Here is an 18,207-nt window from a genome sequence, read left to right as displayed (position 1 = left end):
TAGTAATTACGGGGAATTCTATTTTGATTTTAAACTAGCAAATTTCAAAACAGGGAAATAAGTTAAAGGATATTCAATTGAAAATGAAACTCACAATATCACTTTTATAATAGGGAAGCTTCAAAACTCACTGTCTATAACTTTACTGAAGCAGTAAGGTCCACCCACATTTTGGAGATCTGGACAGCAACCTTTCTTTAAGCATAGAGTTGCATTTTTTTCATTTTCTGCTCCTGCACATATTTTTTGATCTGGATGGTTGGGGATGCAGGCTGTGAAAAAGAGAGTGCACCGCAACACATGTGTCAATGGTTATGTACTTAGGAAGAATGGAAGGCAGTATTACATTACCAATGTCAATCGCTTTACCAACATTGAAACTACACAATAAAAATGTAACTACTATACAGTATTACATTCCAGCAACAGAACTTGAAAATTAGAATACTCAGTTAACATTGTATTTTGATATTCTTCAAACATGAAACATTGTATTTTGATATTCTTCAAACATTAAGTCACTTTTTGAATCCAGTGTACTCAATACTGGAGACCTACACTAGTGGCTCTGAGGGTAAGGATCTGTGCTGGTATCCAGAAGGTTGCTGGTTCAAACCCCCGTCACTGCCAAAAGAGATCTTACTCTGCTGGCTCCTTGAGCAAGACCCTTCACCTGTAATTGCTCCAGGGGCTGTACAATGGCTGACCCTGTGCTCTGACTCCAAGGGGTATGCAAAAACTAACAAATTCCTAATACAAGAAATTGTATAAGGTGAAATAAAGAACAACAAAAAAAATGTGACAAAGAACCTATTCACATCTATCAAACTTTATGCTGTGAATAACACTCAAAATCTAAAACAGGCAGATGTATGCCTATGCAAATTTGGTAAAAAGATAAACAGAAGATCCTCAAATAAGCTTTTCATGGTACCAGTGAGCCAAAGTCAATATATCTGCATCAGGTGCAAGTCCATTTTAAGGCCACCTAATGGACATGCCAATGGAAGGCTAATTTACACACGAAGCTAAATTACAACCTTTTGGGATTTAGGAGGAAAATCAGTGTATCCAAGAAAAATCTGTACACACACAAGGAAAATGAATGAAAACCCACACAGACAAAACCACAGGGCTGGACTGACCTACAATGTAAGTACAGTTGATATCCTACCAATTAAAAAAAAATTAAAAATTTGCATGTATCTCAATCCTGGTCCTCAAATACTGCTGGTTTTCATTTCTATCAATAACAGACCTGGCTTAATTGTGTGACATTCCAGTGTGTGTGTTTCACTTTTCTAAGAAACATTAAATGGATATTGGTGTTGTTAATTAAATTGGGGCTACGCAGTGGCTGGAGCTTATCCCCCCAGCCTTGACTGAAGTCCAAGAACCAGCCTGTGACATGGCACTCGATAAGGAAGGAAGTACCTGGAGATGGGGAGAACATGCATGCCCCACACAGACAGTGAACTGGCTCTTGTTTCAAATGATTAGCCTAAGGAACAGCAACATTAACCAGTGACAGCATAATTAAGAGAGGAAAAAGCTTATTGGATAATCAAGCAAAAGTCAAGATGCACCAGCCTCTGGTATATTGGGGAGAAAAAAAAAAAAAAGTCTTTGCCTTCATAACAAGGAAGTAAATACCCTACCAATATATGTGCAATTAAAACGAAGTATAAACTTTCATTAAAGAGCTGGCTGGCACAAATGGAAACAAGTCACACATCCTTCCACTGTATATATACCAAGGTTATAAATTCCTGATGAAAGGCATTGAAAACCTACCTTTCTCAACAATCGGATCAATTTGGTATCTTATATGTGCTTCAAATAACGGTATACAGTAGTACAGTTCTGTCAATTTTAAACACTGATTCATTTGATAGATTTGCAGAATCAGGGCTCCACTGGCAACCTTGTGGTGTGCAGGCTATGTAAATGAATCACATTTAGATGTATTTAGGCTTACTTTTTGGGTAAAAAAATTTTGTGATGGGATTTTCTCTTCTGAATCTTGACGCACCAAGAACTCCTGGACTTTTGCCTGAATTCTTGTAAAAGAAATACATGGAGCAGCCTAAAAACACAGCATATAGTGGAACTGTTGAAATATATGTATCGTGCAGAGGACATTTGTTTTAACAATCATAATTCAAAATTGACAAGTAAATTGCTAAATTGGTTGCTTTTGTAAGTGGAGTTCTGAAACTTACCTAAAGAGAAAAAAGTAATACTGACACTGATCACAAATAGTGTAACCATTTTTTGGCGATTAAGAATCATGATGTTCCCAGTTAACAGGTTGGATTCACACTACTGCAAGAGATTAGCAGGAAATGAGGAAATTAAAATGGAATCGTATACTTAGATGGCCATCTGTGATTTTTCTTAACAGATTGGCTACTGTATCGGAGTAGAAGCGCAGCAGTCCCTCCAAAGTCTGAAGATAACAAACAGCAGAAACGAAGCACGTACATTCCCACGTCACTGCAGTTCCACGGGTTTATATTTTCACGAATAACCTGTCAAAACAAAAGTTCAGAAGTCTGGTTAATATGCAAAGGATGAAAAAGATGTATGTATTCTGAATAAAATCTCAAACAAACCACCCATTAACTTTCAGCGGGCTCGAGCCATATTCCATATAGCTGAGTTCGTATTACGGGAACCAATAAGAACGCGGAGATCCCGCGAAAATGAGAGCCCCGCCCAAAGCAAATAAACAAGCAGGGCGCGTGGAACATACGATCGCCACATGGCATGTAGCGGGCGATGTATTTGAATAAATTACTCCAGATGTGGACCGGGATGTCACTAAACCATCCTTAGAAATTTGCATTTCTGATTTTTTGTTACTAATACTTACTAAATTAACTGCACTTCTGTTTTACATTCCATAACACAGGTTGTGACAACCGTTGAGTTCCAGCTGACTTCATAGCAAGGACTGAAAGATGTCCATCCTGGTGTCTTGAGTGCGGAGATATTACTAATCAGCACTAATCAGTAAGCATAATAGGGGGGTGACGTAAAGAAAACCCAGTACTACATGCATAATTGATTCTTGCGGCTCCTCAAAATAGGGGTGCAGAGATAAAAAAAATGCGACTTTGCATTTTTTCGTGTTGAAACAAATTCGCTTGATCTGCTTCTCTTTGAGTACACATTTAGTAACTTATTTCAGGTGGTAACTCCCGCACGTTTCCTTCCGACAATGGAGTCCCCAAGGCAACAGAGCAAAAACTGGTCATTGACAAGTGTCGCGGATGCATGTACTAGAAATGAGTTTTTAAAGGATTTGATAAAAGCAATCATTTCAGGCAGAGCTACCTCCAAGAAATAAAAAAAAAAAAAACTAATTTTAGACTTGCGACAGTAAAATGAGCAAATACGTGAAATTGTTACATTTCCAAACATTTTATTTTTAAATAATAACTATTTTACTTGAGCAGATATTATTTTAAGTTATGCAAAGGACTGAACTGCAAATCATAATTTAAAAATTAAATCTATCACATAGTCAGGCTGTCCTTCCATATTCTAGCCCACTTGTTCAGTACAGGGTTTCAGGGACCAGGTAACTGAAAGATATAACCATGATGTGAAATACATGGTGACCAAAGGAATCTGGAAACTCCTAAATTAAGCCTGAAAACCAGAGAGTGTGGATCTGGAAAAAAAAAATAAAAACATGTTACGATGTTATAATATTATAAAGTTATATACTGTATACCCTGCCGTTCTTTCTTAAACTCTGTGAAGTGCTTTGAGCATAGGAAAGGCGCTATATAAATAAAATGTATTATTATTATTATTGTACCTGTTAATGGGTCTGTGAAAGATAGCATTTCACAACCTGCAGCAGTGTGCAAGATCTTGGTGGTGATCTGCGCCACCACCACCTATTTAAAGCACCATGATGTCCCCACATTGATGGATTAAAGGCCAGACGTCCATGTGACCGTCATCATCAAGTCCTTCCATGAGAACCCTGAATACAATGAGGACTGATCATTTATGTTTGGTAGAATGCCTAGAGGGGGCTGGGTGGTCTCATGGCCTGGAACCCCTGCAGATTTTATTTTTTCTCTAGCCATCTGGAGTTTTTTTGTTTTTTCTGTCTTTCCTGGCCATGAGACCTTACTTTTATTCTATGTTAATTAGTGTTCTCTTATTTTAATTCTTACTTTATCTTTTTTTCTCTTTCTTCATCATGTAAAGCACTTTGAGCTGCATTATTTGTATGCAAATGTGCTATATAAATAAAGGTTGTTGTTGTTCACAGGCAGGATCGGATTCCTGAGTGGCAGCAACCCATCTGAGAAAATCCTCACTGCAAAAAGAAAAGTGTAGGCGATAGAGATGAATGAGATCCTAGTGCACATGCTAGAATTGTTACTCAACCATGTGCTGTCAAACAGAAGTGTCTTTACGTTTATTATGCCATATGTATGGCCTAGGTAATTATATACAGGGCAGTACTGTCTGGGATAATCATTTTTATTTAAAATGTGCTGTTCAGGGATTTCATACAAGGTAGTTTAGCCAAACAGAAAAAAAAAAACAAGCAACAGCCAAAGATGTTGAAAACATGCAACGGGCCTTTGCTTTAACTCCAACCCCTGCAGCATGAGGTGCAAGAAGCAGAATCAAGTCCAACTCTTGCTCCCTGGATACTATTGTCTCTGCACTGCAACGGTTAGGGAAGGGAAGCATGTTCTTTGATAAGCCTCAAGAGAATTCAAGCAGGAAGGTAGGGATCTTAAGTGAAAAATTATACATATTGTATACGCCCGCCCAACATTAGATAGCAGACTTTAGATTGCAGGGCGGCATGGTGGCGCAGTGGGTAGCACTGCTGCCTCACAGTAAGGAGATCTGGGTTCATTTCCCGGGTCCTTCCTGCGTGGAGTTTGCATGTTATCCCCACGTCTGCGTGGGTTTCCTCCCACAGTCCAAAGGCATGCAGGTTAGGTGCATTGGTGATCCTAAATTGCTTTGTGTGTGTGCGTGCCCTGTGGTGGGCCAGTGCCCTGCCTAGGGCTTTTTTCCAACCTTTCACCCTGTGCTGGCTGGGATTGGCTCCAGCAGACCCCCATGACCCTGTGTCAGGATAAAGCGAGTTGAGTAATTAATGACTGACTGACTGACTGACTGAGCAACTTTAGATAGTAGAAGTGAAGGAGATTGCTGAATCCAATGATCATGCATTTGTGGCATTTAAATCATGTGATCGTAATCCAACATTTTCATTGCTAGGCAGTCTTTCCTCATTGGTCAGTGGAGTTTTTAGGTTTTTGTCTTGCAGTATGTAAAACACTGTGTACATACAGTACTAGCTTCTTCCATTGTGCTCTGACTGGAATGAAGACATATTTGGCCATCACCACTACCTTATAACATCAGGAAAGACCTAGAAACTCCAAAACCTACTAGAATACTACTTTACACTAGGCACGGCTTGCTTCTCCCATTTGCACTCTTAACTAAGTGGATTGCCAGTAAATTGGTGACAGTAATGACTGGGCAGGGCAAAACATAAAGAATAGATGTTTGAGCAAAGTTCCCTTTTCCAGGCTAAACAAGTAAGCTTCTATAGTCTCCAGAGGTAAATATCCACAACCCACCAGGAAAACTGGAAGGTGGGCAATGCAATTCCAACACTTTAGATCTTTGCAGTGCCATCTTTTTCCAGATAAAGAAGATTTTACTTCAGTCTAGCTTTTCATAAAATTATTTGTAATTACATATGGAGATACTCTTAAAAAACTACAGCAGACATTTTGAAATATAGATAATAATTTTAACAATATTAGTTATCTCAGCTAAGGAGGACTGAAGAGATGACCACCTAGTAAAGTCTTGTTTAATGGCTTTAATTCTATTAGAGAAATCAAGTCCAAAAAGTTCTTCAAATTTTCTGAAAAATGTAAGACATCTGAACTGTTCTGAGACAATTGGTAAATATTGATCTAATTTAGGATTATATGCAAGAATGTTAAATAGGAAAAGTACTCTGTTATTCAAATCAAACTCAGAGATCCTGCAAAATTCATCCAATAAATGTAATAGGAGGTTTTGCAGTAATGACTCTGAATCTGAGATGAAGATTACCATGTCACCAGTACAGAGAGAAACTTTGTTCAGCTCCTTTGCTGCCTTAAAAAGTCAAAGAGTATTATGAGTAAAGAAGTCAGTCATTCAGCGCAGTCACTAGTCTTACTTCTTCTAAATGAGTCAGGACCATTAGCCCTCATGTCATTAGATTCAGTGACAGTTTCAATCCAAAGATCATAAGGCTACTGTACAGCCAATTGTAATACCAAATACTGTACCTGTTCTTGAATTCAAGATGACTGAATAGCTATACTGTGCATGTTCTCTGTATATGCAGTACAGTATATATCATGTATAACTATAGTGTATATGACCTCTATCATATTAAACCACAACTGTAATATGCAGTTTTGCCCAAAACAGCTGTAAATAGTAAGTTAGTGGATATAATAATACTTACTAATTTGACTAAATTTGCCGGGTAAGACGATCAAAATATGAAAAACATAAGATAAAGAGTTAAGGAAAACAATAAAAATAACAGGAAGAAAAGAAAACAGGAGTAGATGTTTTGTTATTTGGAGTCAAATTAAAGCATACTTCACTTATAAATCTTATTCTAAAAGAAGGAGAAGAGAGCATTAGAAGAGAAAAAAGAAAAGTGTACACGTATTATAAACATATTATTAAATATTGTTGACAAATACTGTATAATAAATGAGTAACAGAACAATATAAAAACATGCAAAAAAAAAAAAACAATGAAGATCCATCCATCTATTTTCTCTCCAGCGCTTTCGTGTTTCTTTTCAATGTGCTACTCTTTCTTCTTCACTTCATTGGAACATATAACATTTTTTAAGAGATGGGAGCACATGAAGTGTGTCTACCAAAAGCATTCCAATAACTGCAAGGTTAGATGCCCGTGAACTTGTTTTAAATTGTTTTTAAGTAGGGCATGATGTGCAAAAGTCACCATCTCACAGGTCTTGCTTCCTAAGGTTGTAATGTCTAGTCTGGCGTGATGTCAAAGTGTCTCTCCGAGATGATCATGTCTCGACCCAATATTTTTTTATATAATACTGTATAATAATAATAATAATAATAATACTGTATTATATAAAAAAATATTGGGTCGAGACGTGATCATCTCGGAGAGACACTTTGACATCACGCCAGACTGTGAAGAAGAAAGAGTAGCACGTTGAAAAGAAACAAAACGCTGGAGAGAAAAGAAGGCAAAAAAGGATGCACAAGAGAACAATAATAATGTGCAAATTCACAAAATAAGGAAAGTAATAATCAGCCCGGACGTCCCGCAAGAGACACTTTAAAGTAACGCAAGACAAAGCAGTGAGACAAAAGGACAGCTGCTGTAAAAGCTTTTAAATGACTGACGCGCAGCGAGACATGCAGAACACGCAGCTCGGCAGCAGCAGCAGAAAGACAGCAGCTGATCCGTCCACATCTCCAAAGTGTGTGTTCAGCCACCCCCTTCACAACAAGAGCGGCAGAGATGCGGAGTGGCTGGCGTGTGGCACGCCCCGGGGTGGGCTCACGAAGCGAGCAGGGGGCAAAGCCCCATTGTATTTAAAAGAATGGATAATTTTTACTGAAAAAATTGAGAGTACTTATATGGCATATGCATTGCTACTAATGTTGATCATTACAGTTTTTAAAAGCTTGCAAGGCTTTTTCTTACTCTCTCTTATGAGAGATTAGTGCAGTGGTTCTCAACCTTGTGGGACGGGCCCCCCTAGTTGGGCGTGAAGTAACAAAAAGGGGGGCACAAAGATGTGAAAAAAGAAAACAAGAATCAAAAATATGAAAAAACATCTGTTGAAACCAAAACAAATGAACTTAAACTACATTCTGATACTAGAACAATAAATATAGAGTTAGATAAATGTCGATAAAAGTTAAGTAGGTATAATAAAATATGCACTTACATTTCAAAAAAATGTTAGGGGAGGCGCGATTAAAACTGTTATGAAAACTTGGGTCGCAAATACTTAAAGGTTGAGAAACGCTGGATTAGTGATCAGTGCTTTCTTCATTCTATTCCAGTCCAGGGTAGAACCCAATTCAGGTTTTTAAAAATGTGAAAGAGGAGCCTTTTTAATTTTATTGCCTCTTCAAGTACATTATAGATGTGGATGTAACCTTCAACCACAACCCTCAACTTACTTTGAAAAAGGAGGACAACTTTTATGCCTACATCGAACATTTTCTACTTAATAATATTATACGCAGCTGTCTTTTCAGTGGTTGTCTGTCTGCTCTCTGGCATAGAATAAAATGTTTTGTTTTGCCTAAAGTTGGTCATATTTAATAATAAAATTCTAAAATAAATTTATGGATACCAGATATCCATAAATTCTTTCAGGTTCATGGTTTTCCTTGCTGAGGAATTTAATGATAACTCAGACGTGACTTTTTTCCCATTCCCAAACTTTCAGAATCCCAAGAATTCTAATGTTCTTCTTTCTTGCTGTCTTCAGAATTTGTTTATTTATTCAGAAGAATCTTGCATTTGTTTTCCAAGACAACTAATATGCTGTGGTGGTATTGTCCATTTTCCCAGCTCTTTCATGTGTTGTTAAAATGTGTTTCACATTGTTGAGTTGAGGACTAAGCACAATCATGTTTGTATTAATTTTTTTCTAACAAAAAAAGGTACAGTAGCATTTACCTCTGCATTTTTCCTTCATCCTTAATTTCATAGTTGGAATCATTCAATACCTTTGTCATATCTGTTATTCTTTCACATCCATCTCCAGCTAAATTATCAGCTTCCTCAGATTGGAGGGACTTTCTTACATGCAAAGCTGGCAGTGTCTCATAAACACTTGGCTTTGTAAAAGAGTTATAGGTTTCGATGACAATCCTTTTTCTGTTTTGGTTTTGCATGCTCTATACAATAAGTCTTCAGCCTCAGTGCCAACTGGACTAGAGATACGGAGTGAGCTGATCCTGGCCTATGTCCATCGCTTCTTCATCATACAGAGCAGCTTGCGACATGTAGTGTCATAGTGCTTCTTTAGCTGTGGTTGCCTTTTAAATTCCTTAGGTCCTTAAGTGTGTAATATTTGGGGCATATTGTGCCTTACCAGCAGTATTAAAATTCAGGATATCTGAAACATTTAAAGAATAATGAAGTTAAAGCACTGCCAAAGGAGAGATTGCATCAAGCATCCATACAAAACAAACAAATGAGACAAAGCATATTTCACCTTTTTAGCAGTTTGGACGGTTTTATTTCCACTGCTGAACATGTGTGCAGCTTTGTTCATGTACAGAATGCAGAGCTTCTTTATGAGGATAACCACAATTAAGTTCTTTATTTCTGCTCCAGCTGACTATGAGCAAAATGAAAGTCTCCTCTCCCTAGTCACTGTTCCAATGTCTGTTTAGGTTTTATTAACGTTTCCTACAGTATAATTACGGATACCAAAGAATTATTTTGTTCGGTAATACATACTGTACATTTTCCCTCAACATTGTCTCATTTTGCATGGCACTCAGTGTTTATCAAGATAAACTGGACCTTTTTTTGCAAAATGAGGCTGTACTATGTCCACAAATGTCGGAAAGTTTACATGCTTGACTATCCAAGCTATTGACACTTTTATCATTAGGAAAATGACTGCTGCCTATATATTATAAAAGAAAATCTTGAGACGATGTTGCCCCTCTCAACCATATTCAAACACGCCTATGGTCCACTGAAATCTCATTCGTGTGAATGCTTTTGTCAGACACAGCTCCAGCTCTCGCAGCTCTTATAAATTTTTACATTTTTCCCCATTTTAAGTCATTTATGAAAAGTCCTCATTTTCATCCTTTAAAGAATCTTTTATCTTTAGACACAACACCTACTGTATTTGTTTCCTTCGATGTAGTCCTTTTCTGGACAATAATTTTAGATGTTCTAGATGACACGTCAACGACTAAGCAAAGAAGAAAAGGCAGCACATCGAAAAGAGGCCCAAATGTGGACCAAGTGGAATTTAAAACCTAACAGGTCCAAGCGGGGTCAGAAATAAAAGACAAAGAGTAGAAGACAAAGTAGACCATCGTAAAGAGGTTAAAAAATGTTGGCGCCATACACAAGCAGAGCAGGTTAGAGATTATGAAAGTACTAAAATTCAAAAGTTTAAAAAAAAAACTGATAGTAACACATTAGCGCTAACAAACGGAATTATTCAGTAAAATAACAGAATAGCAAAAAGAGATCGAATATATGGACACAGGTGATATGACAGAAGTATTTAGATATTGTTCGGCTTAAAATTTTAAGTTGGAGACTTGTAGATCGTCTAATTCGTGCTGCCATCAGGGAAAAATAGTGTTTCTTCCCAATGAATGGGAGTATCCGCGAGAATTAAAACATTTGTCGTTGGGTGAAAGTGAAATCCACAAACACTTCAGGCAAAATATCCGAATCAACAATAATCTGTTTGTGTTTGCAACAATCAATGCTCAAAACGTAGATTTACACAATTCAGGACCATGCACTATGAGAATCTGAGGTTCCGCAACAATTAAAGCAACTAGAAGTATAATTTCGAAGAAACCACAGTTCAGTTAGATTTATATTTATGATCTTGGAGAAGCGATGCAACTTAGAATTGAAAGAGTTAAACGATCAAATGTATTAGAAATTCTACAGCCAATAATGAATACAAATCCATGCAAGCACTGAACAGAGTAGGAGCAAGAACACACCCCTAACGAACCCCGGAATCAAATGGGAAAAACGCAGACGTTCTGCCTCCACTTTGCACAGCACTCATAGTACCAGAGTACATGTCGGCCATGATATTCAGCAACTTTGGAGGGATCTCAGGGCAGATCTGTCAACTGAGTTGAATTGACAAAGGCTGCAAAGAAACTGCCAATTTTCACATATGAGCTTGATGAGAACCCCTCAGTGCCAGGATGTGGTCGATAGTAGACTTCTTAGGTGTAAAACCAGACTGCTCCAATTGCTAGTAGGTTAGCAGGTGATCATGGATCCTATTGAGGATGACCCTAGCCAATGTTGCATTACACAAATTCCAGTTGGAGGGAATGTCAAGCATGATGACTACTGTTGCCAACGTCTTTGACTAAGCATATCATATGAAGTTACTACCTATTACAGAGTATGTCAAATTAAATAACTATCTAACACCACATTTACAAAGAACCTCAAGCTCGCTGCTTTTTCTGACAGTCAATGTGCTGTCTGACAGACTTGATGTCTATGTAAAGACTACAGGTATGACAATTACTTCCACAATATCTGACCTTTTTCTTCCTATTCTGCCAGAATATGTAAAACACGAGACATCAGACAGACATGCTTCCCTTTTGTTTGTCAGGTCCAGAACACCAGTTTTCCTTATTCCTTGTTAGCTACATTAAACAAATTGTACATCCAGGTGGGTGCCTAATGGTTGTCACCCGTCATATACACAGCACCCGACTTTATGAGTTAAGACAAAAGTCCGGGTGAGTCACAGGCTGGTTGAACCAAGTTGCTGGATAAGTTAAACTACACAACTGCCTCTGACTTTCTAAGATGGCATAACTGAAGTCTGCATCAGAAATCTCACCCAGTTTATTAGGTGTTATCCCTACCACTGATTATTGGAGGCTGGATTGGCACTCCAGCCACCATAAAAACCCTCACACTGGTTTCACTCCATCTGAACTAGTGTGGTGCTGAGGTGTCACCTGTTGCATGGCTACACTTTGGTCCTAATATGGATCCTGAGTTGGTTTGTCATGTGGCGAGTGTGGCAATGTGCTATATCAGTGTGTGCTCCTAACCTCTCCCTACTACCGATTATAAGTGACGCCTACATAACCCGTCATGCCTCAGTATTTTACACATTGAGGATCACTAAGTTTAGCATGAAAACACTGGTGTCCCCAAATATAATCTTGACCTCAAAGCCGACACACCTTGGCCCCCATGAATAATCTATAAACACAGAGGATAAACATTGTGGGCAATTATCAGGTGCCCTGTGTCTACTTTATTATTTCAATCACTCAATATGTACAATGTACAGAAATTGAAATACAAAGCAATATTTATTAAAATAGAATAACAGAAAATGAACTAAATGTCATAAATGGCAGAAAATAGTGAATAATCGCAAAATGTGGATGCAACATCCTAATAAAATACACCCTTATTTTAAGGTCAAAAAGCCTTAAAAAGATTAACTTTTCTCATAAAGATAAAGACAGACCTGTATCAGAGAAGTACAGGTAGCTGTGTTTTTGATCACCTTTTAGACTTAGTAGGCAGGCAGACACGTGGATGGAATCTTCAACAAGTAGATGGTACTCCTCTCTCATGTTTCTGCTGCCTCTCATGCCCATGAGCAGGCAGGTCTTTATGCCTATGGGGTCCCATATTTCATGATATACTGTATACACAATTCTTGAACAGCTAATGGTGATGGACAGCTCTGCCTAAAAGCTTTGATCATGAAAATATGTATAATAAAAAAATATTTTATCAGGGGTTTACCTCCAGTTTCCTTTGGAAAAGTCTAATGTCTGAGTTACAGGCTGCCTGGTCATTTCTAGGCTAAGATTATCATGGGAGTCATATGCTTAGATAACATTAAAAAAGAAAAACAAACTAAATAAAAAGAATTGAAATAAAACACCCTCTCACAGCTTTGCTCTTCACAGGTTTTCACAGCACTACTCTGTTTAAGAAAGTCCCAGAATTCAATTACAGGTCATTGCAAAAACTTTTAAATGACACATTGCAATGCTTTTAATATAGTGCCTTTAGTTCCAAAATAATGACTGTCCACTCCATAACACTGTCTTTGGTATACATTTGTAGAGAATATATCCATATTGATTACACCCACTCATTTGAGAGACTAGACATTTAAAAATTGTCTGTTATGATATTCAAATTTCAAAAAAATAAGCAATAACATGCACAATTTCAACTGCATTGCGGACACTTAAACCGGTCGTACAGACTTTAGAAGATGACATTCTTGATATTGTGGTGAGGGGTCTTGGATTAGTTACCCTTTAAACAAAATCAGATGTGAATGCTGCAATTCGACGCTGCTGAAGAGAAACTGGTAGATCTTTGTGTTGACTGGCACCATTGTTTGCTATTTTGACAAATACAACACATACGAGGGTAATTGAATAAAGGCTAGTTTGTTAATTTAATGAATTAACCCAAGATACAAGTTATTATTGATATTATATGCTTCATTGTATTGTAATAAAATCCAAATTTATACTTCTATTGCAAAAACAAAACTGGATCAGACAGCCAATAAAATGTTTTTGGTTATGTGTCAGTTAAGTATCAGTGAAGACTGGTCAAAAAAACCTTGTAATCACCCATAACATACAGGTGCTGCATTTTCCATTTGGTGTTTTAATAGTTGCTCTAATAGTTACTTAAAGTTTACTTTTTGTAGCTTTTGATTATGCTACAATATTGAATTAATGTAGCCATGTACATTACAACTAAATGATAGATAAAAAGAACTCTGACACATAAGGCGTGCAAGCTGCTATAATTGTTGTCTATTTACCATTTAACAAACTAATTGCTAAACATACAAACAATTTCTTCATGCTGCAGTCTGCCATTTGTAAAAGTGCTAATTCTGAATTTAAAATACGAACTTTGAGGATGGCTATTAAAATCTCAGTGGAGACTGGCCTGCCATAAACATGCTTTTTTTTTTTTTTTTTTTTTTGAGAACACTAACAAATGAAACATCACTGCTCAAAGTAAGATGACATTTTATTTATTGAAACTGCTTGCATACAAAATATATTGCACTATAACCAAACAATGTCAACATAAAACCCATTTTTCAGCTATTATGTACAGAGAAAAATATTGCCCCAAGTACAGTTACAAACAAGGTCAGTCTACCTTGGTTAATTATCTACAGTCACTTTTTCTCCATTTCTGTTACATCAAAACAGACCACAAAGATGTGTGCAAGAAATCTCTTTTCAAATACTATACATCCCCTAAATAAATAACTAGAAATTGGTATCTAAGTTTGGCAACACTTTGAAGACATTTAATGCCATTTCAAACAGTGTGCAGTCTGCTGAAACATTTAATCCTATACGTTACACATTTTATGCATTTAGAAAAACACAAAATATCAAAAGTAAACAATATGCTCTTGCAAAAGAGGATTACATTTTCATACCTTACTTTCAAACACTCAGGTGTTTCATATACAACACACACCCACACACACAGTTTTCATTCTCTACTGTCCCCACATCCTAATGTGTTTTCAGATGGACATCTTGTATGTTTGTGTTTCAAATCTTGCTCCCACAAAATATTCTTATGTTAGCACCACTGAGTGTACTACTACAAAACAGCAAATTTTACTTCAAGCTCTAATTTATGACATATGTAATTTGCAGTAACCAATTATAAAGGTTATTGGGAATTTAAAAATAAAAAAATTATGATAATTCTTCATTAGCATTTGTACTAGTTTGTTCATTTGGAGATGAAGCAGGAATAAAAATAAAATAAATATTCCTATTATCAAGTAGCATCAATTTACATAATGCAGTAATCTTAAAAAAGTTAACCCGTTGCTTTTTCAAAATATAGCAGCTACACTTTTAAAATTCCTTTTCATACTTTAACATTGCCACCATTCAGCCATTTTTCTGTACAGTTCAAAAATGAACTGCACATGGCTGCAGGACCTCTTCAGTGTCAGAGACAGGTTACTGTGTTTAAGGAGGTGTGCAGTCAGGTGGGGCTTACAATGCAATGTTCAAAATACTGACTATTCAAAGTTTTAGTGCTAAAAAATATTCAAATGAAACAAAAATTACAGTGTAAAGAGGTGTCTTTATTTAAAAAAATCAAAAATAAAAATAACCATCCGATAACTAAAGACAAAACACCTTAAATTCCTTTAAAACTTGATTTTATATACCACAATTCATGTATTTACAGTACCAACTCTGAAACTTAAAGTTCAAATTAATTATTTTAACTTCAGATTTAACTATTTAATTAGTAAATAGTCAATTGTTTAGGAGACATGACAAGACAGTCTTAATTTTTGAGAAAGAAATACAAAAATCTATCTTCTATTTTTTTCCCCAAAGCAAGCTACAAACTTAAAAGCATTGAGGTTCACAAATGTTTCAAATTAACTAAATATTGTGAACATTTTTTTTTCTTCAAGTTAATACAATAATGTACAATACTTAAACCAATGCAATTACAAAATATCTTTGGAAAATTTAATAGGTTATATTATTCATAGGTAAATAAGGTTAGTGTAACACACTAACAATTTACTTAATATCAAAGGAAGAGTCTGCATTCTAACTGTAGACATAAACCAACAGGCTTGAAATACAATATTAAGTGCTGAAATATGCAACTCAAACCTACAACATTGAATTTTGAAGATTTTTCCTATACAGTATAAAAACATATTCTTATGTCACAGTGCATCATTATAGGGACTGTTAAGGCTTTAGGCACCCACAGTTAGATGTCTGTCAGAATAAGTTTAACAGAAACAATGACTACAAACCCCAAGTAGTGTCACTCAGTGGTTTCTTTTTGATGAGAAATGGATTGGTCAAGTGATTTATTGTCTGAAACCTACAAGATCCCCGTTCCTTTGATGTCAAACTGTTCAGTCTCAAGAAATGATTTGGGCAATAATATTAACTTAAAAAGTAACAGAACACTTTCCCCACACATTTAACACCCATTATATTAACAGATACAAAGTTACTTCGTATGAAGTTATCAGTTACATTAAAAACGTATATATTACCAGTACTTTTCTTTTTCCTTCACATCTAATTACTAAGATAACTGAAAAGGAAAAGGAGGACAAAATCACAGCAACGTATCATAACTTTGCGTGACCACCAAACTTTTTTTTTTTTTTTAAACTCACCTGATCCATGTTTACAGGACCAAAAAAGGAAAACATTTGAAATTTTGTTGCTTTGTTATCCCACCCGTCATTTAGTAAACACAGAACTTGATGCTTACCTGCTTGAAAAACTGAGAAATACTTCTTTGTTTAATAATACTACAGTATGTAAAATGTCAGTGCAAAAGCCAAGGAAAAGTTATCAAGAGGGGAAAAAAGAACTGAATAATGAGAAGCATGCAGTTTAAAAATTATCTTGTATATTTGATAATTAATCAAGTTCTTTACATATTTTACATTAGTGTTTACTTATCTTCCCTGATTTTTTTACATCCAAGAATTAGGAAAAGAACAAAAACACTCGCGCACGCACACACACACTTAAACTCCCTACACATCCCAATTATAAAGGCACAGATCATACATTATTCTCCCCTCCTTTTTTGCTTGATGATGTGACAGCTTTTACTTCACACTTTAACACAGTCCATCATGAAACAATCTGGACAAATGATGACAAGTACATAAAACTAATCTGCCATGTTATGATGTGAACAGTGTCAAAAAGTGTAAAGGTGAAAAAATGACCTAAATACTAAGAAAGAACTCTCTTACAATGATGTTTTAAACTACAGTATGCTTAATGTAAAATCAGTTGGTAGCAAACGCTTTAATTTATGATTATTAGGATTATATGAACAAACATAAAACAGTGCTAATGCTCCCACCCCTTCAATTCTCCCATTACAGTAGGACAAATAAATGCCTCCCGTACCGGTTGCAGAAAGCTTTTAATGCTTTGACACAATCTGAAATTGTGCTGTTTATGTCTTACGACAGCCCTACTGACCCAATTCTCTTTGGCCTAACATGTTTCTCTAACAAAGAAGCTTCTGGATTAATGAAACAGTGCATGAAATGTCTATGTTCAACTGTGCAAGGGCTCTATGACACTCCATTTACAAGCACTCGCTGACCATCTGTTGCATCAGATTTTTCTTTTTTCACAGGTCGTTCTTTGCCCATCCGTTGTCGGTTGTTGCCATGAACAAATGGTGCCTGTGACGATTTTGTATGTACACTCCTTTCATTATTGTTGTCTATTCGGATCTGAAAAACAAACATTAAATATCACTGTTTATAATTCCCAGCCCCACCAATTTTTTATGCAAATTACTCAAACATTTATTGGAAAGAAACAAAATATTAAAATTCATCTAACAAATGTAACAAAGTCTTTATTACTTGGCCACATGTAAAATGAAAACTACAGAAAGAAATTAGATGCATTTTTTTTAAATCAGTTTAATCAATACATGTTACTTAAGACCTCCAACAAAACTCTTTCCACAAAATTAACTGTCAAGATAGAAGGAAGAGATACCGGTTATAAAATTAAAACAGACTACAAGCTATATTGTATTCAGAATTAATACCTGCAGGGAATCTTCTACTGATTTTGTTTTAAAATCTCTTGAACTTCTCTGTCTAGAGTCATTCCAATTCATTTCATCATTACCTGAAATGGAAGTATATAGAAATTAAGATTTCCGCACACTAAATTAACCAACTCCTTGCACATGCTTTCTCAATCCATCTTATCCTTTACTCTATTTATATAATTTCATAACACACATACACATCTTTAGCATTAAATTATACAGAGTGGAGTTGAAAAAGCTAGATAAGTACATCAATTTTACAGTTCCAAGAATTTAAGAAAACTGTCCATAGAAACACAAAAAAAAAAAATCAATGGATGCAAACTCAACAGACACAAACAGAACCATCAGACATGTTGTTAAAATTAGCTATTCATTCAAAGTGACACAATTGATGGTGATACAATATGGCCAACAGGCTTTGCAGATAAACAACTACTCAGCCTTTAATTAAGGAGCACCACGCAATACCAGATACCCTTTTATTAATGCAGACCATGTTTTTCCAATATATAATCATTGTGTATTAACTACTAATTCTACTATTTAAAAACAATGATTTGGACAATTACAGTTACGTAAAAAAAGTTGGGAAGTCAATTTAGAAGCACTGCTTACAGAAAAAAGTTATCTACTGTATTTCATAATTATATAAATGTTGTAGTGATACTGTATAATCTATGATAACACAGAGTTCTGTTAAATCACAAAATTTATAATAAAAAAGTAAAATGTTAGTGTATAATATATACAGTACACAC

The 18,207-nt window shown here is 35.9% G+C and overlaps 2 long non-coding RNA genes across 2 annotated transcripts; both read right to left on the bottom strand.

The window, feature by feature from the left end:
- Nucleotides 1-260: 260 nt before the first annotated feature.
- Nucleotides 261-2,320, bottom strand: LOC120519230. The gene is made up of 3 exons (XR_005631417.1): nt 2,223-2,320; nt 1,979-2,086; nt 261-272 (listed from the first exon to the last, which is right to left on the bottom strand). It is a non-coding gene; the product is annotated as an uncharacterized LOC120519230 (long non-coding RNA).
- Nucleotides 2,321-13,846: 11,526 nt separating this feature from the next.
- LOC120519229 lies at nt 13,847-17,803 on the bottom strand. The gene is made up of 2 exons (XR_005631416.1): nt 17,441-17,803; nt 13,847-17,114 (listed from the first exon to the last, which is right to left on the bottom strand). It is a non-coding gene; the product is annotated as an uncharacterized LOC120519229 (long non-coding RNA).
- Between the last annotated feature and the right edge of the window lie 404 nt (nt 17,804-18,207).

Source organism: Polypterus senegalus, unplaced genomic scaffold (genome assembly GCF_016835505.1).
Source record: "Polypterus senegalus isolate Bchr_013 unplaced genomic scaffold, ASM1683550v1 scaffold_5217, whole genome shotgun sequence".
NCBI lineage: Eukaryota > Metazoa > Chordata > Cladistia > Polypteriformes > Polypteridae > Polypterus > Polypterus senegalus.
This window is presented reverse-complemented; position numbering and strand designations above follow the sequence as displayed.